This window comes from Triturus cristatus, chromosome 4_2 (assembly GCF_964204655.1).
Source record: "Triturus cristatus chromosome 4_2, aTriCri1.1, whole genome shotgun sequence".
Taxonomy (NCBI): Eukaryota; Metazoa; Chordata; class Amphibia; order Caudata; family Salamandridae; genus Triturus; species Triturus cristatus.
Genome location: NC_140586.1, coordinates 954,507,139 through 954,535,095, shown reverse-complemented (window position 1 = coordinate 954,535,095; position 27,957 = coordinate 954,507,139). Strand labels below are relative to the sequence as shown.

General features: G+C 48.0%; 1 long non-coding RNA gene across 1 annotated transcript in view; it reads left to right on the top strand.

Annotated features, from left to right (window-relative positions):
• The window catches only part of LOC146839084 (uncharacterized), a 38,722-nt gene extending 11,859 nt beyond the window's left edge, over positions 1-26,863 (top strand). Inside the window, exon 2 of the long non-coding RNA XR_014960777.1 lies at positions 26,332-26,863. This is a non-coding gene — a long non-coding RNA (uncharacterized LOC146839084). The remainder of the gene's footprint in view (positions 1-26,331) is intronic.
• The last annotated feature ends 1,094 nt before the right edge of the window (positions 26,864-27,957 follow it).

Below are 27,957 nucleotides of genomic sequence, written 5' to 3'. Positions count from 1 at the left end.
TCATCAGCAAACTGAATACAGACACGTTTTGCAACAGTTTAGACATATGTTTAGCCTGACCCCTAGTCAGACTTCCTGGTGCACCCATGAGGTGGACACTGGAGACAGTCTGCCTGTCAAGAGTAAAATCTACAGGCAGCCTGACCATGTCAGGGATTGTATCAGGACTGAAGTCCAGAAAATGTTGGAGTTAGGTGTAATTGAGCCTTCAGATAGCCCTTGGGCTAGTCCAGTAGTCCTAGTGCCCAAACCTCATACCCAGGGTGGTAAGAAAGAAATGAGGTTTTGTGTAGACTACAGAGGCCTCAATGCAGTCACCAGGACTGATGCCTATTCCATACCAAGGGCAGATGAACTAATTGATACTTTGGCCTCAGCCAAGTATCTTAGTACATTTGACCTAACAGCTGGCTACTGGCAAATCAAGTTAGCTGAGGATGCCAAGGCCAAAACAGCATTTTCAACCCCTAGTGGGCACTATCACTTTGTGGTGATGCCCTTTGGCTTGAAAAATGCCCTTTTCAGAGGTTGGTGAACAAAGTTCTGACAGGTATGGAAACTTATTGCTCAGCTTATCTAGATGATATTGCTGTCTTTAGTTCCTCCTGGCAGGATCACCTGGTCCACCTCAGAAATGTTTTGGAGGCCCTGCAAAAAGCAGGCCTCACTATCAAGTCCACTAAGTGCCAGATAGGGCAGAGTCAGGTTGTGTACCTGGGCCACCTTGTAGGTGGAGGCCAGGTTCAACGATTGCAGAGCAAAATCCAAACCATAGCTCCAACCACCCAGACACAGGTGAGAGCCTATTTAGGCCTGACTGGGTACTATAGGAGGTTTGTTAAGGGATATGGATCAATAGTGACACCCTTGAATGATCTTACCTCAAAGAAAATGCCAAAAAAGGTTCAGTGGACAGCTAGCTGTCAGAAGGCATTTGAAGACCTAAAGCAGGCCATGTGCACTGCCCCCATCTTACAGAGTCCAGACTACACCAAAACGCTCATTGTCCAAACAGATGCTTCTGAGCTGGGTGTGGGAGCTGTACTGTCTCAACTGAATGATGAAGGTCAAGACCAGCCAGTAGCTTTTATAAGCAGAAGGCTGACCCCTAGAGAGAAACATTGGTCAGCTATAGAGCGGGAGGCCTTTGCTGTGGTGTGGGCCCTGAAGAAGCTGAGGCCATACTTGTTTGGCACTCACTTCATAGTTCAGACTGACCACAAGCCCCTCCTATGGCTCAAACAGATGAAAGGTGAAAACCCAAAACTTTTAAGGTGGTCCATTTCCCTACAGGGGATGGACTATACAGTGGAACATAGACCTGGGACCCAACATGCCAATGCAGATGGACTCTCAAGGTATTACCACTTAGAACACGAAGACTCAACTGGTCAAGGTTAGTTTAGTGTCTCTGCGTTTGGGAGGGGGTTGTGTAGGAGAGTAGTATCTGCACTTATGTTGCCCCCACTTTTTTTCTAATGTTAACACTGGTTTCTGGCTATAGTCTGGCTGGGTCCCTGCTAATCAGGGCCACAGTCTCTCTGTTCTCTCTAAACAACTTAGAGTGCATATTAGATGCACTAGTGATTGAATACTGTGGTACCTTATGAGCCCCTAGTATATGGTACCTTAGGTACCAAGGGCATAGGTACTTCACAGGCCTACCAGGGGCCAAAGCATGTATTATGCCACCCCTGGGAAGCAGACTAAATCTGAAACCACAGGCCTGCTACTGCAGCCTGGGTGAGGTAGTGTTAGCACTCCTCACTGAGATATAGGTTTCCCATATCTCACCTTACACACACATATAAACCTATCAGTCACCCCTAAGGCAGGCCCTATCAATCCTGAGGGCAGGGTGCTTGGTTTACATGTGAGGGGGTGCCTCTGCCTGAGCAGGGCCCCTGTGCAGCTCTCAGAGTCTATTCTCTGTGGCTGTTTGTGGATGCGGTTAAACCATATACTCTTAAGTGCATTATAACCTCGCTGTAAATGCTAACTCTGGGATGGCTGCATCAAAACATGTCGTGTTTAGTGTCAAACGCTTCGGAATCATACCCCCACACCAGTAACTGGTGTGGGAGTATGATCCCACCCTTCTAGAGGGGTAGACATGTACCTACTGTAGAAACACAAAGAACCCTGGCATCACAAAATGGATGCCACCAGCACATACACTGGGCTGCCCTCCTGCTGCTGACTGAAACCCGCAGTGGAGGAGGCCCAACAATAGGCATCCTGTCACAGGGAGGTGTCACCACCTTTCAGACAGGATTTAGTGTATTGGGGCTGGGTGGGTGCACTCCGAGAGTGCTTTGAAGTCCTGCACTGGGGGAGCAGTAGGCTCCTCTGTGCATATGCCAGCTCAAACCGATTCAGGGGCTACCGGCCCCTGCTCCGGCATGAAACTGAACAAAGGGAAGTGGGTGTAACCACCCACTCCCCTGACCCTCCCATAGGAGTGGTCATAGAGCTAGTCCCTCCCTTTCCTTAAGTATAAGTTAGGGAACCCTTGCCATTGCAAATTAGATATTCCTGGACGACGCTCTGAAGAAGAATCCTGGACCTTCAACGTTCCACTACCTCTGGAAGACTGAAGAATCTACCTTGGAGTCAAGGAGGGACTCCCCTGCTTGGCAGACACCAAAACTTTGAATCGACGGTCGCAAACTTTCCCGCTCCCGCAGGAGTCCGAAGTCCCTGCAGCCTCAGAAGTGGATTTCCTGACTTCTCGATGGCCATTGTGAGTCCCCAGCAGAGCTGAGGCAAGTGGACCCCACGAGTGACGAGGAACAGTAATACCCGGGTATCGTGCACTATTTTCGAGTGCAATCCCTTCACGACGTTCTACGAACTTGTGCATTAGACCACGTGTGGTCCAAGCCTCCAGCAGGATTTCCACTGAAAATCAGAGGCCTACCTCATCCCGAGTGACCGTGGGCTCTTGTGAAGTGAACCCTCACGAGGCGTTTTTGCGATCCCTTGCCCGTTGGCTTGTGGGTCCCCTGAAGACTTTTCTACAGAACCAAAGAGCTCCCCTGATTGCTCCAGGCCTGCCCTGACTTACCTTTGCTGGGTGAGTCCCTTAGACCTTGTTGGTCTGCACCGCTGACTTTCTTCACTTTCCATGAGACTTGCTGTTGCCAAGGTTTGTTGGCTGCAATCCGGTTGCCGATACCTTAGTAAGCTGCAGACATCGTGGGATACTCTGATTCCAGCTCCTGGTTGTCGTCGACACCTCCTGGACCTCGTGGCTGAAGAGTCAAGACACCAATTATCACCTGAAATCACCCGACGACTGTGGGCATCCATCTTCCTGGGCCCAGGTCACTCGCAAGTAACTTTGAACACTGTCTCCTCTGCTTTCAGGTCTTCTTTCTTCTGAATCCATCCTTGGATTCCATCGGACACTTCTCCTGTCTTCACAAGCAGCAAGTCTTCTTTGGCTCCCATTGAAAACGACGCCGCGACCCGACACCAAAAGACACCTATGCAGCCGGCTTCCCTGGGTGAGGTAAATCGTGCACTCCAGTGCTCCTGTGTGTGTTGGCTCTAGAACTACTTACCCTGTAAGTGTCTTGCATGTAGACTCTCCCGAAGTACCATAAAACTTTAAAATTCCAACCGCGACTTGCTCCATTGAAGTCTATTGGGATCCGCAGCTGTGTTCTCACACTGCATGTGTCTCCCGTGGGTCCTTTACTTACCTGCCTTGGGTGGATTAGTGAGGCCCCAGCGTTTCTAAAGGCTCCCGGCCTTCTCCCTTATCAAGTCGTTCTTCTTATACCTCTTTTTTAGTATATGGTTTGGTACGGCCCTAGGGCCCCAGCCATATAAGTGCCTAATTTGTTGAGAAACATTGATTTGTGCATATGTTCCTGACTTCTAATCTCATAAATAGATTAGTAGAGTGTGTCTAGAAATAAATACATATATATTTTATATATATACCTGTGTGGTGTCCTTTCATTTGGTAGTTCAAGAGATTATAAGGTAAAACAAGCTGCTTTACATTCCTCTGAGACTTAGCCTGAAGGCTGCTCTCCACAGCTACCACTAGGATAGCTTTCTTTAAAAGGCTGTCTTAAACCTATCTACCATAAGAGTCGAATTGGACTGGTGCAAGGTGGCCACTACAACTAGTGACCAGCATATGCCAGGCCAACTTCTCACACCCAGACTCTGTCCCCTCTGCTTTCAGGGACTCTTCATCCCTAATACACATTTGGATTCCACCGGACATTCTTCATCCTTCCAGCAGTGACTCCTCTTTGAAGTCTCCCATTGAGATCGACGGCGGATTCTGACGCCACTTCAGACCTATGCACCCGGCTTCCCTAGGATAGGTAACTCTGGTACTACGGTATCCACGGATGGGGTGGCTCTCCAACTTCCTAACTTCCACTGGGTTTCTTCGAAGCACACTGGGAAGGGTCCTTAAACTTTAGAAATTCAACCGCAACTTCCCAATAGAATTGTACGGAGCACGCAGTTGTGGTCCCACACTGCACCCGTCCTCCTTTGGGGTTCCTACTTACTCACCTTGGGTGGTTCCTTGGGGTCCCAGCGATTCTACTTACTCTAGACCTTGTCTTGACTCGAGTTGTGGTTTTTATACCACTATTTTAGTGCTTTGGTCCCTCTCTGGGCCCACTGTCTTTTATTGCTACTTACTATCGTTTCTGTGCTACAGTATTGTTTGCTTTGTGAATATCTTCGTGTAGAAGATATCGTGTCGTACTAGAGAGTGTTATATAAATAAATACATATTTTTATAACTACTGTGTGGTTCACCTTTCATTTAATTAATACAAGAAGATTGCATTCTGATAAAACAAGCTGCTTAACATTCCTTCAAGACTAAGCCTGAAGGCTGCTCTCCACGGCTACCACTTGGACAGCTTTCTAAGGTTATCTTTGACCTCTTAAATCAGCATAAGGGCTGTTTGGACTGGTGCGAGGTGCCCACTTTAATTAGTGGACAGCATATACCAGGTCAACTACTCACAGGGAGGCTACTGTATTCACTACAATTGATTTGGCCAGCGCATACCATAAGATCCTACTGGGTCCGGACTCTGGGCATTGCACAGTTTTTATAACAACTGAATGCAGGATCCAGTATAGAAGAACGCCTTTTCGGTCGGCAGGTGCATCTGCTGATTTTCAGAGGGGGATTTCCAAAGTATTATCCGGCATAACAGGTGGGAAGGTGTTTCAGGATTACATTTTGATATTTGGAAAGGGCAAAAAAGAACATGATGGGACATTGAAGGAGGTTTTACATGCTCTAATGAAAAATAGTCTGACTGTGAAGGAAGAGAAATGTGATTTTGGAAAACGGCCGGTGGAATACTTGGGGCACATTATAACTATGTAAGCCGTACGTCCAAAAATCAGTCATGTTGAAGCTATTGTGAATGCTCCTGAGCCCAAGCCTAAAGAATAATTAATGTCTTTTTGGGGGCAAACAGAGTTTTATTCACGATTTGCGGAAAATGATGTCTCGAAAGTGGAAAATGTATGAGCGTTATTAAAGAAAAAGGCAACATTTGGTTGTTGGCAAGAACACAAGGAGGAGTTTGTAGCAATCAAGAAGGAGGTTGTAAATGCACCATGTTTGAAGTCATTTGTAATGGGGGTGGATTTACTATACCTGTGGATGCCAGTGGTTGCGGAGTAGGAGCTGTTCTATCACAAAAGAAGGACGGTAATGAGTGGGTGGTTGCAGATGCATCTCGCACCCTGACACAAGTCAACAGAAATTATTCAGTGATAGAGAAAGAATTACTCGCTCCAACATGGGCTGTAGAGTGTTTCAGGATGTATGTTCGGGGCAAGAAATTCTAAATCTGTGCAGACCAGTGGTGGCTGGTGACATTTGAAAGTGGTGGGGCGTAAAACAATTGTGAAACTTCACCGTTGCGAGCGAGCGTAGCCCGAACCACCTAAGGGGGGATTGGGGGTTCCCCCCCAAAGAAAAGTTTGTAAAAAGAGTGGACAAATGGTGCATTTTCAAGCAAATTTGAGAAAGCACTGGGAAACAGTATAATTTATTTTGGAACTTAATTCCTTGTTTCCAGCACAATAATTTGATGAACTGATATATTCTTGTGATGGTTCTACTTTTGGCCTGCAGAAGAATGTTGTCAGTTTTCGATTCGAGTAGCAATTTAAATGCCTGTGTTCAATAAATTATTTTGCTTGTTAGTGTTTACTAACCAATAAAGTTATTAGACTTGTTTTTTACTATGTTTTGCAAAAGGTTGCACATTTCTTAGCAGTGGAATTATGGAATTCAGTGAGCTCTTTTAAAGTAGTTAGTGCCATATGTATAGGTATAGTCACTCACTTCATGGTGCTGAAGGGCCTCTTGCTGCTCTGAGCGGGCGCTCTATCTAATTATTGATGAACGGGGGGGGGGGTGCAGACACACAGCAAGGGCAACCTCGCAGACCCCATTAGCGGCACTGTTCTGGAATTTAAAACCAACATGGAGTGCCAAATCTAGAACTTTAAACTTCAACTCGAGTCCGACTCAAATCCCACGGTTACGTTTGTGAACGTAGCAAGTTGCAACCCATTAAAATGATACTTTCGCCCAAATACGCACGCACGCACAAAAGAGACACACACATACACTACGAACCTCACAAATAAACACAACACTCATAAAGACACACTGACACGCTTTTCGCATCAGACCGACTTGTCTGACAGCCTTCTCCCACCCCATGTAAAGACAAAAAGAGCAGGTTTTAGCTCACATTCTTCCCCAATTGCTTCTAATTTAAATCCTTCAACAATACCTGCTTTAAAAAAATCGTTGGGAGTTGATAATGATTAAAAATGAAAATTACCGGATGACGGATCCCCCTGGTTGAATACAGTATTTTCGTGCAATACATTTAGTTAACACAACATTTCTCTACATGGCTTGTGCGGGTGATTCGGGGTTAGCGCATGGACAGGTTTGCAAACAAAGCATTTTTCCCTAAACAAAATCTCACGTCGTCCTTGTGTACACACATGTACACTCACATCATCAATACTGTTTACATCAAAGGACGGAACACCCTGGCACTGGCAGGCCGTGCTGCTCGCTTTTAGCACTTTGTGTGCTTTACATTAAAGTCATATTCCTCATTCAATAAATACAATGTAAAGCCACTAAGTCACCCGCTCTCACTTGCAGGGCAGAGGGCACCGACACGTACTGAACTGCAAGTGCAACAGCACGGATATACAACTTTGATGTGTTACAATGGCACAATTACATTTAGACCGACAATTGTGGCAGAGTTCTGTTAACCTAAAAAAGACATCACACTCAGCGGGTGTCGGTGAACTTACTTGATAGTTTATTCTTCCCACACCTCATGAACATATTAATTTCTCAGCACCAACAGCTCCAAGGCGTGATTCATGATCACGAATCCATACTGTGTAACACAGCAAGGCATGGCTTCCTTCACACCTGCGATCAGAGACACTGCACTGATCTGATCTCACACACACTGCTAATACCATTAGATGTAGACACACAGCAGAGACCACACCTCGCTCTCACACACCAACTGCCACCCTCAGGCCTACAGCAGAGATCAGGCCTCTCGCACACTAACGGTAACGTAACGCTCGCTCACACTCACAGGCCTGATCTCCGCTGTACCACAGTCCACAGCATACCCCCAGCCTCTCGCACATGGCCGCACATCTGCTACTACTGCGCAGATCAGGCCTCGCGCTCTCACACCGTACTGTTTGTATGTACCACACACTACCTGTGCTTGCATTTGCATTGCAACTAGTAGTGTGATGTGCAAGGGCTGCTGGGCTGGAGATGCAGTACTGCGGCGGGGATATGGAGTAGAGGCTAGAGGACTGACCTGCTAAGGCCGGGCAATGGGGGGCAGTTGATCCGATCCAAGAAATGATCGCTGTCTCGGTGAATGATGAATTGAATCGCGTCACGGACGGTGTCTCACAGAGAGTCTAGTTAGTAGTCTTGACTCTCTCCACGCGCTAGTCTCGACTACCGAGAGTGAGAGGAATTTGCCCAGCAACGGCACAATGGCCAATCACTGCATGGCTCAATAATAAACCATGACACTGATTGGCCATTGCTACGTTAGGCACTGGGCAGGCCCTCCCACCCCTGCGGATTGCAATGCAGTGCCAACTCCAACTCTAAGTAAGTTATACCCCTCGGCTGCAGCAGCCAATCCGGACGCAGATGCTGCTGTCGTAGGATGGGCATGAGCAGGCAAACTCGCCGCTCATTTTGCTCCTACTGGGATCTGCTGTTTTGGGCACCTCCCCCAGTCACCTTGTGCTTGCGGCAGCAAAGCCACTATGTGCATGCTGGGTTCCTGGCCGAGGAAAGGCAGCCGGCCAAACCCAACACGCGCACGCCATGTGACCACACGGTGCACATTGTGAGAGGCCGCGCCCCATTGAAAATCAATGCTGCCTGCCTCCTGCCTAACGGACATGGAGTCCGAGTTGTTGTCACGTGACGTGACCCCGCGGCCGCGAGTGATGCGAGCGCGCCACTTTAAATTATTAATACAATTTCAACTTTGAAAGTTGAAATTGTATTAATAATTTAAAGCGGCGCGCTCGAAAATGTACACAAATAATTAAGTGGGGCAACGCCCCACCGCCCCAATGCAAAAACCACCACTGAGATTTGGCACTCCATGTTGGTTTTAAATTCCAGAACAGTGCCGCTAATGGGGTCTGCGAGGTTGCCCTTGCTGTGTGTCTGCACCCCCCCCCCGTTCATCAATAATTAGATAGAGCGCCCGCTCAGAGAAGCAAGAGGCCCTTCAGCACCATGAAGTGAGTGACTATACCTATACATATGGCACTAACTACTTTAAAAGAGCTCACTGAATTCCATAATTCCACTGCTAAGAAATGTGCAACCTTTTGCAAAACATAGTAAAAAACAAGTCTAATAACTTTATTGGTTAGTAAACACTAACAAGCAAAATAATTTATTGAACACAGGCATTTAAATTGCTACTCGAATCGAAAACTGACAACATTCTTCTGCAGGCCAAAAGTAGAACCATCACAAGAATATATCAGTTCATCAAATTATTGTGCTGGAAACAAGGAATTAAGTTCCAAAATAAATTATACTGTTTCCCAGTGCTTTCTCAAATTTGCTTGAAAATGCACCATTTGTCCACTCTTTTTACAAACTTTTCTTTGGGGGGGAACCCCCAATCCCCCCTTAGGTGGTTCGGGCTACGCTCGCTCGCAACGGTGAAGTTTCACAATTGTTTTACGCCCACCACTTTCAAATGTCACCAGCCACCACTGCCAAATCTAGAACTTTAAACTTCAACTCGAGTCCGACTCAAATCCCACGGTTACGTTTGTGAACGTAGCAAGTTGCAACCCATTAAAATGATACTTTCGCCCAAATACGCACGCACGCACAAAAGAGACACACACATACACTACGAACCTCACAAATAAACACAACACTCATAAAGACACACTGACACGCTTTTCGCATCAGACCGACTTGTCTGACAGCCTTCTCCCACCCCATGTAAAGACAAAAAGAGCAGGTTTTAGCTCACATTCTTCCCCAATTGCTTCTAATTTAAATCCTTCAACAATACCTGCTTTAAAAAAATCGTTGGGAGTTGATAATGATTAAAAATGAAAATTACCGGATGACGGATCCCCCTGGTTGAATACAGTATTTTCGTGCAATACATTTAGTTAACACAACATTTCTCTACATGGCTTGTGCGGGTGATTCGGGGTTAGCGCATGGACAGGTTTGCAAACAAAGCATTTTTCCCTAAACAAAATCTCACGTCGTCCTTGTGTACACACATGTACACTCACATCATCAATACTGTTTACATCAAAGGACGGAACACCCTGGCACTGGCAGGCCGTGCTGCTCGCTTTTAGCACTTTGTGTGCTTTACATTAAAGTCATATTCCTCATTCAATAAATACAATGTAAAGCCACTAAGTCACCCGCTCTCACTTGCAGGGCAGAGGGCACCGACACGTACTGAACTGCAAGTGCAACAGCACGGATATACAACTTTGATGTGTTACAATGGCACAATTACATTTAGACCGACAATTGTGGCAGAGTTCTGTTAACCTAAAAAAGACATCACACTCAGCGGGTGTCGGTGAACTTACTTGATAGTTTATTCTTCCCACACCTCATGAACATATTAATTTCTCAGCACCAACAGCTCCAAGGCGTGATTCATGATCACGAATCCATACTGTGTAACACAGCAAGGCATGGCTTCCTTCACACCTGCGATCAGAGACACTGCACTGATCTGATCTCACACACACTGCTAATACCATTAGATGTAGACACACAGCAGAGACCACACCTCGCTCTCACACACCAACTGCCACCCTCAGGCCTACAGCAGAGATCAGGCCTCTCGCACACTAACGGTAACGTAACGCTCGCTCACACTCACAGGCCTGATCTCCGCTGTACCACAGTCCACAGCATACCCCCAGCCTCTCGCACATGGCCGCACATCTGCTACTACTGCGCAGATCAGGCCTCGCGCTCTCACACCGTACTGTTTGTATGTACCACACACTACCTGTGCTTGCATTTGCATTGCAACTAGTAGTGTGATGTGCAAGGGCTGCTGGGCTGGAGATGCAGTACTGCGGCGGGGATATGGAGTAGAGGCTAGAGGACTGACCTGCTAAGGCCGGGCAATGGGGGGCAGTTGATCCGATCCAAGAAATGATCGCTGTCTCGATGAATGATGAATTGAATCGCGTCACGGACGGTGTCTCACAGAGAGTCTAGTTAGTAGTCTTGACTCTCTCCACGCGCTAGTCTCGACTACCGAGAGTGAGAGGAATTTGCCCAGCAACGGCACAATGGCCAATCACTGCATGGCTCAATAATAAACCATGACACTGATTGGCCATTGCTACGTTAGGCACTGGGCAGGCCCTCCCACCCCTGCGGATTGCAATGCAGTGCCAACTCCAACTCTAAGTAAGTTATACCCCTCGGCTGCAGCAGCCAATCCGGACGCAGATGCTGCTGTCGTAGGATGGGCATGAGCAGGCAAACTCGCCGCTCATTTTGCTCCTACTGGGATCTGCTGTTTTGGGCACCTCCCCCAGTCACCTTGTGCTTGCGGCAGCAAAGCCACTATGTGCATGCTGGGTTCCTGGCCGAGGAAAGGCAGCCGGCCAAACCCAACACGCGCACGCCATGTGACCACACGGTGCACATTGTGAGAGGCCGCGCCCCATTGAAAATCAATGCTGCCTGCCTCCTGCCTAACGGACATGGAGTCCGAGTTGTTGTCACGTGACGTGACACCGCGGCCGCGAGTGATGCGAGCGCGCCACTTTAAATTATTAATACAATTTCAACTTTGAAAGTTGAAATTGTATTAATAATTTAAAGCGGCGCGCTCGAAAATGTACACAAATAATTAAGTGGGGCAACGCCCCACCGCCCCAATGCAAAAACCGCCACTGGTGCAGACCATAACCCTTTAGTGAATATTTCAAAACCAGGAGGTGGGAAAAATATAACACCACAGTTAGCACCATTGGCTTCAAAGATGCAAATGTATTATTATGATATTGTATGTGTTCCAGACAAAAGTAATTGTGTTGCTGATGGGTTCTCACGGTTACCAGTGGAATCGTGCAACGCACAGGCAATGGATGAGAGTGGACGTGATGTGGCTCACACATATGAAGATGTGATGTGTCTTAGGAATAGAGATGTGGCGAATGGGTTAGAGTTGTCTGAGGTGAAATGGATAGAGGAAATAGAAAAAGATGTGGTGATGTTGGGTGTAAAAAAAATTAATTGTAAATGGGTGGCCATTGGCGAGGCAATTGCATGCGAATATAACACATTTTGGAAGGTAAAGGAGGAATTATCCTTTTGTAATGGTATTGTCCTAAGAGGAGATAGGTTTGGACCTCCTAATGGGAAGCACAAGAACATTTATCAAGTTAGGACATGAAGGCCATTGGAGGATGTCAAGCATGAGGTGGAAAGTTTAAGAATAAATTTGGTGGCCAGGTTTGGATGGTATGGAGGATCGTTGGGTGAGGGAATGTAATTCATGCAAGTCAAGTGACAAAGTGATTAAACCAGTGGTGGTCCCTTTGCAAACAGTAGATTTATCTGATGGGCCATGGCGGAAAGTACCAATTGATATTATGGGGCCATTTGCCACGTTACCATCCAAGGAGGCATATGCCATTGTTCTCTTTGGGCATTACTCTAAGTGGCCGGAAGTTCATATGGTTGGTAGTGTGACCACGGAGGTGGTTATTGATTTTTTGGAGGATGTTTTTTCCAGGGACGGTGTACCAGAGTCGTTGGTGTCTGATTATGGGGTGGAGCTTACATCACGTAAGTTGCCGTCGTTTTTGTAAAAGTGTGGTGTTAATCATGTAAGGGCGTCATTGGATTATCCCAAAAGTAATGGCCATGTTGAGCGGTTCAATGGAATTGTCAAAGAGGCAATACAATTGGCACTTAAGTTTGGGTTATCATGGAAGAAAGCTCTTCAAAGTATGTTGTTATCAAACACGATTACACCTCATCCAGTAACAGGTAAAAGGCCGTTTGGGATGTTAAGAGGAAGGAAGCCTTCTTCAAAACTTGTACCTTGGTGGTTGAGGATTAAGAAGGAAGAGAAAGGGAAGTCCAAGGCTGAGCGTCTGATGAAGAGGAATGTGGAACGGACCCTGCCAGCAGGTAGGTCGCCCCCCCAGCCGCCACACGGTCCTCCTGTGACGCTGCCCCACTAGTGCTGTCGCCGCTGCATGCTGCCTGAGTAAGTCCTTCTGTGCCCCCTGCTCACAGTTGTCTGCCTTCGTTCTCTGTGCCCTTGTGCCCCCTCTCCCCCGTTTTTGCATTTCTGTGCCCCCTGCTCACAGTTGCCCCCTGTTTCCGCTTTGTCTCCCATTGGTGTGCCTCTCTGCCCCCCTCCCCCGTTTTCCCTCCGTGCCACCTTTCCCGCCGCTGCATCCCTGCGGCCCCGCCCCCCGCTGTCCCATTCGCCACCCCGCTCCCGCCTCCCAGCTGCTCCTCCCTCCCACAGCCCCTCATATGGAGGCCGCGCGGCGCTGAAGGGAGCGACCTTTGACCCTCCCAGCAGGTAGGTCGCCCCCCAGCCGCCACACGGTCCTCCTGTGACGCTGCCCCACTAGTGCTGTTGCCGCTGCATGCTGCCTGAGTAAGTTCTTCTGTGCCCCCTGCTCACAGTTGTCTGCCTTCGTTCTCTGTGCCCTTGTACCCCCTCTCCCCGTTTTTGCATTTCTGTGCCCCCTGCTCACAGTTGTCTGCTTTTGTTTTTCTGTGCCCTTGTGCTCCCTCTCCCCCGTTTTTGCATTTCTGTGCCCCCTGCTCACAGTTGTCTGCCTTCGTTTTTCTGTGCCCTTGTACCCCCTCTCCCCCGTTTTTTGCATTTCTGTGCCCCCTGTTTCCGCTTTGTCTCCTATTGGTGTGCCTCTCTGCCCCCCTCCCCCGTTTTCCCTCCATGCCACCTTTCCCGCCACTGCGTCCCTGCGGCCCCGCACCCCGCTGTCCCATTCGCCACCCCGCTCCCGCCTCACAGCTGCTCCTCCCTCCCACAGCCCCTCATATGGAAGCCGCGCAGCCACCGCGCAGCGGACGCGCGCAGCGGGCGCGCCGCTGGCGCGCCTAAGGCAAGCTCGTCTGCGCCCGTCCGCGCCTGGACCACACACAGCGCCAGAACCCCTGGCCCCCGCCGCACCCAAAGTACCCGACTGAGATACGACTCCGCCGCACTCAACACCGGACGACCACCCGTCTGCTACCAAGTCACCCCGAAGCGAACCCACGGACCATTCACCTGCCAAGCCTGCAAATTCACCTGCCTTCGAACCTGCCCCCCGCCTACCAAACCCAACAGCAACAAAAACAACAACCACCTCAAGTGCATCCTCCTCAACACCCGCTCCGTCAAACTCTGGGACCTCCTCGACACAACAGCTCCAGACGTCGCCTTCCTCACGGAAACCTGGATGAACGCTTCCTCGGCCCCCGACATCGCCATAGCCATCCCGGACGGATACAAAATCATCGGGAAGGACCGCGTCAACCAAACCGGAGGAGGAATCGCCATCGTCTGCAGGAACACCATCAACATCACGACCTACATCGAAGACACACTCTCCGCCGCCGAACACCTACACTTCCAGATTCACACCGACCCAAGACCACCCTAAGAGGAACGCTCATCTACAGACCCCCGGGCCCGCGCAAACAATTCAGCGAAACCATTGTCGACTTCATCAGCCCGCACGCCCTAGCCTTACCAGAATACATCCTCCTAGGGGACCTGAACTTCCACCTGGAGAAAAACAGCGACAACAACACCTTCACCCTGCTCGACAACCTCGCCAACTTCGGACTCAAACAACTGGTGAACATCCCCACCCACCTCGCCGGCCACACGCTCGGCGCCATCTTCTCCGCCAGCAACCACGTCTCCTTCAGCCACTCCACCGGACCGACCACAGATGCATCCACTTCACCTTCAATAAGAATACATCCCACCACAGCACGCAACAGATCCCCCGCAGATGCTGGAGCAAAATCACCACAGACCAGCTCCTCTCATCTCTAAGCCAGAACCCGCCAGCCGATACCGCTGACACCAACGAAGCAGTCCACAACCTCGCACAGTGGATCACCAACTGCACAGACGACCTCGCCCCACTGAAGAACCCCCCAAGCAAGACCGGTTACAGGAAAGCCTCATGGTTCACAGACGCCCTCAAAGATTCAAAGAAATCCTGCCGAACTCTCGAAAAAACCTGGCGCCACGAACGGACAACAGAAAACTTGACAGCCCTCAAGAACGCCACACGCAAACACCACCAGCTGATCCGCACCACCAAAAGATCATCTTTCAAAAAACGGCTAGACAACAACACCCACAACAGCAAGGAACTCTTCAGCATCGTCAAAGAGCTCTCCAACCCCAGCGCCAGCAACAACAACATCATACCGACACAAGACCTCTGCAACTCCCTCGCCACGTTCTTCCACTGCAAGATCGCAGATATACACGACAGCTTCGGACCCCAGACTCCGCCTCCAGTCACCGAACCAACGACCCCGACCACCACCCTCCACGCCTGGACCCCCATCAGCACTGAAGACACCACTCACGTCATGAACAATATCCACTCCGGCTCCCCCTCGGATCCATGCCCTCACCATATCTTCAACAAAGCCGACATCATCATCGCACCCCACCTCCGGAACGTCATTAACAACTCCTTCACGTCAGCCACCTTCCCTGAGAGCTGGAAACACGCAGAGACAAACAACTCGCTCGACCCGTCCCAGTCCAGATTTCGAGCCAACCACAGCACCGGGACCGCCCTCATCGCAGCCACCGGCGACATAAGGACCATGATGGACAATGGAGAAACAACCGCTCTCGTCCTCCTGGACCATATGCCATCGCACCCTAATAACCCACCTCTTCAACACTGGGATCCAAGGAAAGGCCCTGGACTGGATCAACTCGTTCCTCTCAGACAGAACCCAGAGAGTCCGCCTCCCTCCCTTCCGCTCAGCGGCCACCGAGATCATCTGCGGCGTACCCCAAGGCTCCTCGCTCAGCCCAACCCTTTTCAATATCTACATGAGCCACCTCGCCGCCATCGCACGCAAACACAACATCAACGTCATCTCCTACGCCGACGACACCCAGCTGATACTCTCTCTCACCAAAGACCCAGCCACCGCCAAAACCAACCACCAAGAAGGAATGAAAGACGTCGCAGAATGGATGAAGCTCAGCCGCCTGAAGCTGAACTCAGACAAGACGGAGGTCCTCATCCTCGGACAATCCCCTTCCGCCTGGGACGACTCCTGGTGGCCCGCAGCGGTGGGCTCCGCGCCGACACCCTCGGACCACGCCCGCAACCTGGGATTCATCCTGGACTCCTCCCTCACGATGACCAAGCAAGTCAACGCCGTCTCGTCCTCTTGCTTCAACACCCTGCGCATGCTCCGAAAGTTCTTCAGGTGGATCCCCACCGAAACCAGAAAGACCGTCACCCAGGCCCTCGTCACCAGCCGACGGGACTACGGAAACGCCCTATACGCTGGAATCACCACCAAACTCCAGAAACAACTACAACGCATACAGAACACCTCCACACGACTCATCCTCGACATCCCTCGCCACAACCACATATCCGCCCACCAGAGAAACCTGCACTGGCTCCCCATCAGCAAGAGGATCACGTTCAGGTCTCCTCACCCACGCACACAAGGCACTCCACAACAGGGGCCCCGAATACCTCAACAACCGCCTCTCACTATACACTCCCACCCGCCAGCTCCGCTCCGCCAGCCTCGCCCTCGCCACCGTCCCACGGATTTGCAGAACCACCACCGGAGGAAGATCGTTCTCCTACCTGGCAGCCAAAACATGGAACTCCCTCCCTGCACACCTACGACTGACCGAGGACCATCTCACCTTCAGGAAACACCTCAAGACCTGGCTATTCGAGCAGTAGCAGCCCCCTCCTCCCCCCTCACAGCACCTTGAGACCCTCACGGGTGAGTAGCGCGCTCTATAAATGGATTGATGGATTGATTGATTGAGTCAAACTCAGGTCTTTAACATAATCAATATTATTAATATTATTATTATTTGAAGCTTGTAAAGCGCACAGCTACCCCCAACAGGCGTTTCTCGGCTCTAAGATAGGCGGCAGATGCGGGTACTCATAGAGGGCTAAGAGTTGGAAAACAGCCAGGTCTTCAAGTGGCATCGGAAAATAGATTCAGATTCAGCCATCCGCAAGGACATTGGCAGGTTGTTCCAGGCTTTGGCCGTGATCACTGCGAAAGATCTGCCACCCATTCTGGAGCGGCGAAAATGGGGAGTCACCAAAAGGCGTAGATGGTTTGATCTGAGTGAGCGATTAGACCGAGCATGCTTAAGTCGGGCTCTAAGGTAGGACGGTCCCTGACCCTGCATTGCTCTAAAAGCCAAAACCAGTGACTTAAACTGAATGCGCCTGGTCACTGAAAGCCAGTGAAGTTTCTTCAGGTGGGGAGAAATCGAATGGCGATATGGGATGTTATCGATCAACCTGGCAGCCGCGTTCTGAACAATCTGTATGCGTTTGATCAGGTAGGCAGGAGCCCCAGCGTACAGACTGTTTGCATAGTCCAGATGTGAGGTGATCAGGGCGTGAACAATGGTCCGGCGAGATTCCCGAGGGAGAAAAGGGAGAATTTTGCGAATCATGTGCAATTTACCGAAACACGCTGAGGAAACCTGGTTGATTTGAGATTTACAGGATAACTCGTTGTTAAACCGGAATACAAGATTCCTGGCTGAGTCCACAGGTTTCGGAGGGGGGTTCAACTTCAATGGCCACCATTATAGAGGTGGAGGAAGGTTTTTCGATGAAAAAACAGCACCTCGGTTTTATCAGAGTTGAGCCTAAGCGTGTTTGATGCCATCCAGGTGTTGCACAAGCAGTGTCTAAAATTAGAGAAAGCTGCTTCAGAGTGATCCTTAAATGAGAACACCTATTGTGTGTGGTCAGCACAGGAAATCACTCTGACACCACAAGATTCTACCACTGAGGCCAGAGGAGAGAGATATACATTAAACAATAGCGGGCTCAGTGCGGAGCCCTGAGGGACTCCACAGTTCAGTGGTTTCTCCTCGGACACAAATGGCTGAAGGGAGACCTGTTGAGTGCGGCCATCTAGAAAGGATCTGATCCAGGATAGAGGGGTACCCTGAATCCCGAAACTGTATAGTCTCTCAAGCAAAATATCATGAGAGACCATATCGAATGCCGCGGACAGGTCGAGAAGCACCAGCATCGCTGCTTCATCTGCGTCCAAACATTCACAAATGGTTTCATAAACCTCCAGCAGCGCAGTCTCTGTGCTATATTCGGATCTAAACCCGGATTGTGAGTAGTGTAAATGATAGCATGTCTCAAGATAGCTCGATAATTGCTCCTGAACTACTTTTTCCAGGACTTTGGCTGGTTTAGGTAGCAGGGAAATGGGTCAGTAATTTTTAAAAACAGAAGGATCCGCATCCAGTTTTTTCAAAATAGGTATTAGCATGGCCTGTTTCCAGGTCGAAGGGAAAAAAGGAAAGCCCCAGTTTGCAGGGAAGTGTTCCAAATCAAGCTCAGAGGAGAGATAATGAGGGGGGCTAAAGAGCTAAATAATAATGCCGGGCAGGGGTCCTTTGTGGAGCTTGATTTACAGGTGCGCAATTTTTGGAGTGCTAAATCAGTGGAGATCGGGTGAAAGGTGGTGAATGGCTCACTATTGGTTACCACTGAGTTTTGAACTGGGCAATCCAGAGTAGGGCCGAACGTAGAGTAAATGTCTAAAATGTTATCTTGAAAGAAGTCCGATAGTCCATTACAGAGTTCCTGAGTAGGGGGAATCATGCTAGATAATGCGAACGGTTTAGTAAAATCTTTCACTATTTTAAAAAAGGTTTTTGAAGAATTACCGTCAGAGTTCACTTTCTTGACAAAATACTCTCTCATTACTGAGCGCTTAACTTTGTGAAAATTCTTAATCGCGGCTCTGTAAATTGATTTAGCCTCTGTTTCATAGGATAGTCTCCAATTCAGTTCGAGTTTCTTGCACCGACTTTTTTCAGTGCGCAGAGCAGGGGTAAACCATGGGGCAGATGTTTTTTTTTTAAGAGAAGAAAATAGGTTGCTCAGGGGCGACCGTATCAAGGGAAGACGAGAGCCAATCATTAAAGTTAGATACATCTAGTTCCAAATCCCCCCCCAACTGCAGATGGGTGCGAGAAAGGGCGGGGGCCAAAGTGTTACAAGTGATTTTAAACCATTTCCTAAAGAGGAATTAGTTGATTGAGAGAGTAGCCACACTAAAAGGGATTAGAAAAATGGTATGACCATGTAAGAGGCTATAGGCGGAGCCGTGGACAGATTAGGGTTGTTCGTAAACATTAAATCTAGAGTATGACCAGCCCGATGGGTAGGGCCTCTAACCCGCTGGGTTAGATTAAGGCCTTCCAGGGATTCTAGGAGCTGGCCAGCTTTAGTGCACTGAGTATCATCCACATGTAAGATAAAATCACCACGGATTATAAAATGTGTATGTTTAAGCGACAGATCAGCCCCAATATTATAAAAATCTGTAAAATGTTGAGGCGGGAGCTAGGGGGTCTGTAAATAAGAATTACAGCCATGGCTATATTCGATACAGCAGAGATGCTGAAATACATAGCTTCTAAGGGGCTGATGTTAGGGATTTTCCAGGAAGAAATATCCCAGCCGGAACGCAGGATCACTGCAATCCCACCCCCACCTCGTTGTTAGGCCTATTTATTCCCACAAAACGATATTCGGGGGGGATGCCAAGATTGAGGTCGGGATTAGAAAAGTCCCTAACCCACGTTTCCCAGGCATGAGTTGCAAGGGAAAGCCAAATGTCATCCGAATGGCAGGGTAGCGATCTACAATTGAGTAAACAGGCTTTAATGGGGGTGGAAGACCAATTTGCTCCTTTGCGGGTCCAAAGCGCATTGGGTGTATTCTGGGAGGGGCTACGGGATCTAGCTTAAAAGTGAATAGGCAAGCGGCACAATTAAATTGAGACGGGGGCCCAGAAAACTCACATAAGGTCGGGGCACTACAGCACTTATCTCTCACTTCAAGCAGTTGCGACCTGGACCAAAGGATTCGGGCACCAGAAGGGCACCCAGCAGCATGGCTGGCGCTGGCCGCGGAATAGGTGCGCATAGGCGCAGACGGGCTTGCTTTTGGTGCGACTTAGGCGCGCCCAGTGCGCGCGCCTGCTGCACGCCTCCGTTGCACGACGGAAATTATAGGTTTAAGTAGTAAGAGGGTGCTAGTGCGCTAACCCGCTTGTTCCGCCCCCAGAGGCAGCCGGAAGTAGAGAAGCCGGCAGCCCTCTATACCCTCCACTACAAACAGACAAGCCCGCCGTGGACCGGTGTAAGAGGAAAAGAGCGGCTGAGGTAGGGGCCCTACGTACAAGATAACCAAAAGTGCAATGTACCAGCAATTGATTTAAAAACAGTTAAAAACACAAATATCAGTTTCAATTTCAAAATTAAAATGCAAATAGCGTGAGTGCCTTACATCTACGCGCGTCGGGTAATAAGAAGATGTCGAATATTTTGGTTCGTGAGTATGTGCGAGTGAGGAAACCAGGCGTAGTGGAAAAGGGGGCCCCTCGAGGGTCTTATCCATTGAGGATCGTAAAGGTGTTGGAAGGTGCAGTGAAACCTGAAGATGGGAGAGTGCGGAATTTATGCCATGTGAGTGAGTGCAAGGAGGTTAGCGGGCATAATGATCAGGAGTGTGGTATGCATGACACTGTAAGTGGATACTTGATGGGTGATGAGGTGTGTTCAAGGGGTGAAGCAAACGCAAGGGTGAGTGAGATGTGTAGGAGTTGTGGGGTGGAAAATGGTGGAGGTCAGAGTGATCCAGATGTGAGAGTACTTCGAAGTGCAAGAGAGAGTAAATTGCCTGGTCCTATTAAAGAGTTTGTAATGGAATAATATTATATATATTTATTTACAGTGTGCATATTTATTTCCGGGTAGTTGGTGTTCTAAGGGGCAAATGAGCATGTGTAATTTATCTATTGTTGTTTTGTCGTCTTTGTTCTTTGTATTGAGGGGAAGGTGTGGGACATTGGAATGTTGTGAGTGGATGGTTGGTGAGGGACATGATCGGGTATCAGAATAGGAACATTGGGGGCAGCAGTTGAGCAGGAATAGCTGTTGTGCTGGGGCTTGCTGGTATCGCTCTCTATGTATGAGGAACCAGGAATCGTGCACTCTGGTGCTCCTGTGTGTGTTGGCCCTCAAATTACATACCTTGTAAGTGGCTTGCTTGTAGACTCTCCCGAAGTACCCTAAAACTTTAAAAATTACCACCGCGACTTGATCCATTAAAATCAATAGGGAACCCGCGGTTGTGTTCTCACACTGCACGCGTCTCCCGTGGATCCTTTACTTACCTGCCTTGGGTGGATTAGTGAGGCCCCAGCGATTCTAAAGGCCCCAGGCCTTGTCCCCTTGCAAGTTGACATTACTATACCTCTTTTTTAGTATATGGTCTGGTACGCCCCTAGGGCCCCAGCCATATTTGTGCTTAACTTATTATGAAACGTTGATATTTGCATATGTTCCTGACTTCTAATCTCATAAAGAGATTAGTAGAGTGTGTCTAGTAATAAATACATATATATTTCATATATATACCTATGTGGTGTCCTTTCATTTAGTAATTCAAGAGATTATACGGTAAAACAAGCTGCTTTACATTCCTCTAAAGACTTAGCCTGAAGGCTGCTCTCCACAGCTAGCACTAGGATAGCTTTCTTTAAAAGGTTGTCTTAAACCTATCTACCATACGAGTCGAATTGTACTAGTGCAAGGTGGCCACTTTAACCACTGACCAGCATATACCAGGCCAACTTCTCACACAGACAAGCTGTAAACAACACATTATTCTATTACTAAATGCACGGGTAACCAGCAAACACTGCAGAGCACATACCTTGTCCTTGGTGCCAGGAGATGCATGGACAGAATGTAAAGGTATGGGCGTATCACTCACAGGGTTTTTACGGTGTTTGCTTACACACATCAATACAGCTATGGGGGACTTAAGACTTGAATGATGTATTCGGCAATATGGTGGTATAATAATAAATATGCCTTGCTTGGGCATAATGGTATAATCTCCTAGTTGCACTTGCTATGCTATACCATAAAATTTTCTTTTTAGGATAGTGCGCGGCCATGAATGATCAGACCAATGAGATCCTCTTCTGAGCAGCTGTAGTGCCTGCCTGCCCTCCGTTACTGAGAAGTGCAGTCTCGCAGTCTGTCTCCAGTTATTGCCCTACCATTTCTGGTGCTTTCTAGCAGTTTTACAATCTTCTTAGAGTTTCTCGTTGCTGAAATGGGTGTAACTTCTGATCTTTATTTGTTTTTCCTCGTCTTCATTGCTTGATTTTGCTCTTGAGTAAGTGTCACTCATAGCCGTTGAAATGTCACTCGTAATTATACTGAATTTATTAAAATTGTACTCATAGCGATCTGAAACCCTCAGCAGGTAGGCTTCATTTGGGCGTGGGTGAAGGCCGGTGATTTCTGGATTTAATGTTCTGCTGGGGCAACTTAAAATAAAGCTGCTGCCTGTAGGTGTCTGACTCTGGTCAATCAGAGTGTGCGAGGTCACAGAGAGGCGGTGCATAGGCGGGAATGAACAACACGCAACCTGCTGCCTCCAGGATCCACATGGATGACTGTCTGCCTGGAATATTTAATGACAGAGACACCTGCCCTCTGATTGGTCGATTGATTCTCCACAGGGCACCGGAGTTCCTTTAATAGGAGGCACTGCAGTGTGTAAACATTACAACAAGTGAGAAAGCATGCTCTACTAGCACAGTACATGCCGGTGCGATCGCTCAGTGCTGCGCAGCTGAGCTTCTCGAGCACGGCTCCTGCAGTGTTCCCCGAGCGCTATAATTGCGTAACTAATGCATTTTAGTCTATTGATGCGGACAGCAGCACTAAAATGTGTTAGTCTAACTCCTGAAGCGTGGTACTTGGCAGGGCTAGATGCATTTCCCCATTGACTTGCATTGAAGAAGCCGCCATGTCAGGCGGGAGACAGCCTTTTTGGTTTCAAAAATCGGGATTGTCCTTTTCTGAATCGGGTCTATCGGCACGTATGTACACGAGTATATTGTGGAAGTATCGTAACCCGACGAAACCTTTGGTCATCCTTCATACATGCCAATAGACCCCATTCAGACGGGAGGCTACCGATTTTTCAAACCAAAAATGGCTTTATTTTAGCTGTCTCCCGCCTGAACTTGCATTTTCTACTATAGAAGTCAATGGGGGATTTTCATTCTCCCGATTTTTTATTTTAAATCTCCCACGTCCCTGCCCTAAAATGTTGGCCTGTATCATTATTACTCGATTTTGAGACTCGTCTCCGCCTAGATGCAGAGCACAAGTCATCATGCGGCTGCTGCAGGAGCCTTCCTGGTCACTAGAGGGCGGTGTGCGCAGCTGCAAATATCTGCATACCCAGAAGCCACTGCGACAAACACCCGCTTCATCACTGCACATGAAACAGGCATTTGTTTAATTCTGAAAGAAGCACCTGTGAATGTGCACACGAAGGCGTTCAGAACACTGCATGGCATGTCAACCTTGTAAAGTCGCTCTAACAGTAGTAAGAAGTATTTTTATGAGGCTTATGCGGACAGCTATCTTTCCTATGGAATTTCTGTTTTATGCTTCCGTGGTTTACGCGCACTCCGAGGGGCCGTGAGAAGCGGACTATCCTAACTAATTTTTGAAGAGTTTCTCTTTAGAAGCTCCATTTACGTTTAGAAAAGTCAGCGTTGTAGATAACTGAGCAGGGTTCTGGACCACATAATTAACGTGTGCAGCCAAGGGGCTAACATACGTGTGTTTACTCATGAGTTCAGTAAACATACGGAGGAGAATGTTTAGAGCTGTCATGATGGCAGTTGGGCCTCGTTCGGGGCCTCCTCGGCTGCTTTCACCGGTGAGGAGAGGAGGATCCCGCTGCTTCCCTCAGGAAGGCGCCATAGCAGCGCTTGTAACTCTGGATGATGGGCGACGTCACAAGGTCACGTGAAGGAGCGGGAGGTGCAACGCTCTTTCTTGTCGCTAGAGGTCAGTATGCTCCAGAGGAACAGTCAGAGCGTCACCAGCAATCTGCATACCCACAATCCTGTGCGCACCTAATAATGCTGCTTTAGTTTCATACTAAATGCAGGGCTCTTTATGGCATTTAAAATGATAAAGAGCAGACATTTAAAAACTGTGGGGCATATTAACAATGAACAGGGATAATTAACGCTAAGGGCGCTTAGCGTTTTTTTTTTTTGATGCCTGCTATTGCAGGATAATATCGCCTGGTTATACCGTTATTAACAACGCTTTATAACCGCCTAGGCGATAAAAAATCCAGCGATAGCGGCATTTTGGGAGGTTATCGCTGATAATGCAGCGATAAAACTACAAGGATAGGGATATCCTTGTTGATAGGCCATGGTGGACTTCGCCATGTAATCCACCTCCCATTGGATTCCATGGCTAAGTCTGAAAATTAGCAGACGTAAAAAAGCAGCGTTAACTGTGGTTAGCGCTGCTTTTTTTGTCTCTAACGGGATTAGCGTGAAGCTTGATAATAGGAGTTAAGCGACATTTCTCCTATTATTTTGCTCTGGAACGCCCACTTTGCATCTCATTAGAGATGCAAAGGAATGCGTAGTGAAAAATAGTGCTAACATGCGATTTTGCACGTTAGCACCCTGTTGTTGATAGGGCGATATTTTTATCTCCGCTTCTTTGGCTTTTAAAGCCAAAAAAGCGGAGATAAAGCCCTTGTTAATATGCCCCGTTGTGGCCAGAGTACTCAGTCCGCTAGTAGGAAGACACAAAATGTAATTAGGCCTACTACTTTTCTACGGGAAATTCCGGGTAATTAGCGTCTTATGCGAAAAAGCTTAGATCAGCAATGGCAAATCGCTTGTTGGTCAGTTGACTAAGGTCGAGTGTAGGTATGTTTGTCACTGAATTCTGTCAATCCAGGGCAGGCTAAAAACCCAGACCCTCCAAGGCGCTGGGCCTGCATCACCCGGACAGTCCAGCTCGGACTCTCAGCAATTAGACCCCAAGGCTGGGCCTTCGATCTCTGGCCCGACCGGAGCAAGGCTGCGTCAAAGGGGATAGGAGCTGGGGCGAAGGCTGCTTCAGGACACTGCTGTTCCTGTACATAGCGTGTTATGAAAAACAATTGGCCTTCAAACATATATAAGCCAAAAAACAATGAGTATAGACCAGAATCAGTACTATATTGAGTTTAAGATGTCCAGCTGGACATTTGAATTTAATAATTTCAAAAGCGATTGTTTGCGATAAATCAGAACGTAATTGAGTGGGACACAGTCCTGTATCCTTCAAGAACAAAACACACAGACAATCACAAATAAACACACATTTTCCACGCAAAACAAACAAAGCTTTTTGCCAATGCAAATAGTGGGGGCAAGCTTTTAGAAGTAAATAGTAATGCACTTGCTTTAACAGATGAGTTTAACGTGCATGCTGTTTAAAGAGTCGGCGACTTTTCGATCTATAACTAGATACATAGATCTTCATCAGGACAAGAGTGTTTAGCAAGCCTGAAAATATGCTGCCTGAATGGCTAACGCGGTGGAAGAAGCATCAAGGGGTTAAGGAGGTAATTTGTACATGCTAAATGTATTGGAGATGGTTAGAACCCATTCCTGAAGTTAACGGATGACCAAATCCGAGTAAATTACGGCGCCAGGGGTAAAATGGAATCAGGAGGGCGTTCGTGGGTTTAAGTGCGGCGGCTGCTTGCCGATCAAGGAAGGGCAGTTACTTGCCGATCACAAAAATTTGCCGGTAGTTCCGGTGAGCCGTCAGGAGCAGAATCGCTGGAGTGTACATAGCTGCAGGAACTCTGGGTTTTGGAGCCCTTTTATCCGTGATTTTCCATCACCTGCTGCCGCTAAGAGGGAGGGGGAGACCACCCTGGCCGTGAGCCAGGCAGGGTCATCGCTGCTTATCCGTTCCGAGGAATTCTCGTGAGCCCATTCGGGGCTGGTATCCATCCAGGGGCCCCTAAGGCAGGAACCAGGCAGAGTGCACAGCAAATCCCTACGGCTGGCCTCCGGTACCTTCGGCCACGGTGCATCCCGCACGCTGAACAGAGGCTCCAGAACCGCCAGACGCACGTGAACAGAGACGTCACCTCCTGCACCCAAACCCTGACAGGTGTCCCTTGATGGAGCAGGGGAAATAACATTATTTTATACCCCCTTGAGGATAATTACCTCATAACCGTAGTAATACTAATTACATGAATTTTCTATAACTAATCAATCAATTGCACCTAGAATTAGACATTATCCATGGGGAAAACTAATTGACTATACAAAATGACTAATTTACTTATTTGTGTAAGATTGTTTACATAGTTCATAACGTTTGCGTATTATTTAGAGTAAATTCTGTGTATTTACGCTATGTAGATGTTGTGTTGTGGCAAAAAAAACAATTGGTAAGTAAAAAGGCTTTATATGTGCTATATCGGCTAGGTAACAACTAACGTGGGTCATTAGAATGGTGGGTGGTAAACAGAAGTGCTTATTTTCTATGTCTAAAGCTTCTGTGTTTGTTTTTATGATAGTTTCATTCGGGCCTAGTAGGCCTTGTGATCAAAATGGCTGCTGGAGAGAAGGCGCGAGTGCGGCGTGCTAAAGATGGCCTTCGCGCATGGGCAGAATTTGTTATCGAGTCACGTGATAGCAGCCAAAGCACAGAGTGAGAGATGTCAAGGTCGGCCTGGCCTGGAAACAAGAGTGAAAGTTACTGAGCTACCATGAGCGCATGGGAAACAAGCAAAGATCTGAGTCCCTAGGACTAATTCTAATTGCAATACAGTGTTGCAGAATGGAAACTGTGGAAATTTTGCCTGGTAAACTAAAACATTATAAGACATTAATGAATGGACAATGCAATTGGAACCAAAACAGGAATGATGTGTGTAGTAATGTTATTGTTACCTTTTTGGACCTGGCTGCGTCCAGTACCCTGATTGTCTCATTTAGAATGTTCACGCTGTGTCGTTCCAGCGATGTCAGTTGGTCTCCGGCTGGCGTTGGTGAAAAATGCACATTGTCGCTCTGAGTAACTGCTGATAATAAACTCCTGTTTCTGTACTCCTTGATGTCGATGTTATTACTACATTTCTTGGCGACGGAAGGCCAGCCATATGTAGTGACATCGGAGCGGCAGTGAGTGTGGACGGTAGGCACGATCGTCTGCCATCACCAGTCAAACGTGGGAAGTGTCTACCGGTGGGGAGTGCATATTACGAGGCACTCACCATGATGTATTCCTATTTTGAGGAGGAATAATCGGGACTTTGAAGAAACACAGGCGCCAAAGTATTACAGTAAGCAAAGTTTATTACTACAGCTGCAGTGTAATCTATGCGGATAATCAGAAATATGAAATGACAGCGCAGTGCCTGGAGATATTTTTTCTGTGAGGAAGTTATATGTTCGATCTTGAAGCCAACTTTGACTGAGGGAGCGCAGAAATTATTTGCGAAGTGAATCGCTTTATTACATTGACTGGAAGACTCTTTGTTGATATAATCTACTTTGTAAGGAAAATTCTTTAACAAATTTTAAATAATTGTGACTGAGCCCAGAAATCCCTGTGGCAGCGCATTGTCGCAGCTGTGAACTGGAACTGTGTTAGGAACAGTAGACTGCGGAAAGTGTCTGGGTTCACTCAGCTGTCAGATATCAGATGGTTATCGTTGAGCAGAAAGTTAGGAATCTGTTGAACGAAAGTCAGGAGGAGTGTGTCATCAAGTGGACAAAGTGTGCATAACTTTAGAATTAATTAGAAGCAAATAGGTGAATTGTTTGTTAACATGGCAGGTTCTTCAATAGTGATTCTGCCAGCATTCATGAGCCAACCAGGACAACCTTCAATGCCTTATGAGGAATGGATCGATCTGTTTGAAAACTACATAATAGCACTAGACGGCGTAGAGTTTTCTACAGAGAGAAAGAAAGCCCTTCTCCTGGGTACCATAGGCAAGGAAGCACATCGTATCTTTAAATATTTGCCACAAATGTTGGGTAATAATAATCAACCCTTAGAAGATGTGTATAAGGAAGCAAAACAACGCCTGGAGAAGCGGTTCGCTAAGGAGGAGAACGTCGTGCTCTCAAGGTATATGTTCTATACCTGGCCACAGAAGCAAGAGAAGACTATGGAGGAGTTTGTGTCTGCATTG